Source organism: Pseudophryne corroboree, chromosome 7, assembly GCF_028390025.1.
Source record: "Pseudophryne corroboree isolate aPseCor3 chromosome 7, aPseCor3.hap2, whole genome shotgun sequence".
NCBI lineage: Eukaryota > Metazoa > Chordata > Amphibia > Anura > Myobatrachidae > Pseudophryne > Pseudophryne corroboree.
Window position 1 is genome coordinate 433,828,964 of NC_086450.1, and position 870 is coordinate 433,829,833.

At 37.0% G+C, this 870-nt stretch overlaps 1 pseudogene; it reads right to left on the reverse strand.

Moving 5' to 3' along the window:
* Positions 1-473: 473 nt before the first annotated feature.
* On the reverse strand, positions 474-594 carry LOC134946062 (5S ribosomal RNA; annotated as a pseudogene).
* Positions 595-870: the final 276 nt, after the last annotated feature.

The window sequence follows — 870 nt, forward strand, 5'->3', positions numbered from 1 at the left end:
ACCCATCCACAGTATGCCGGCACTCAATGTAAAAGTGGAAAAAGAAAAGAAGAAGACTCTTTGTGGGAAGCACTCTTATACAGATAATGTTGTATGACTGGATGTCACAATAACTAACTAAAATACAATTCTTTAATAATTCTCATTAAAATTAATTATTGAGGAGTTCAATGAGCGCCAATATTTGTTAAATGGTGACATTGCGAAAATATAGAAAATTGTATATAGATTACAAGGTACAGATACCTAATATAGGCCGAGATGGGTATATCTGTGAATTTGTGAACAGACAAACCAACTGTAGGACAACCTGTGGTCAAAAGAATTGCTCATTCAGTGTATATATATATGACCATCATTTGAAAACTGCTGTACATCCCAAATGGGAATTGAATCCTAGCAGGTAGTTGAATCATAGGTCATAGCCGAGATGTAAGACAGTGCTCTATTTTAGTGACAAAAAGGGTGGCAAATATTTGCAGTACCAGGGTGTTTCTTGGTGGTCTCCCATCCAAGTACTTAAACAGGCCCTCCACTGCTTGGCTTCCAAGATCAGATGAGATTGGGCATCTCCAGTGGGGTATGACCGCAGACCTTATGCTTACCCTTGTCACACTGTGTCCTAATTGGGCACAGATAAGAGCCGATTTGCGTTATTATGTGAACCACAGGTATCGAGGCAGCTGATTTGGTGTAGAAAAGATCAAGAGTTTTTTTCTCTCAAAGATATAACACAAAATTCAGATACCCATCTAAATTTTCACGGTTAAGGCAGTCACAGTACAAGTAGAAAAGACATCTATGCTGCACAGATATTTCATATGAATATCAAGTAACAATAATTCTAAAATATAATATTCTTTTAACTAT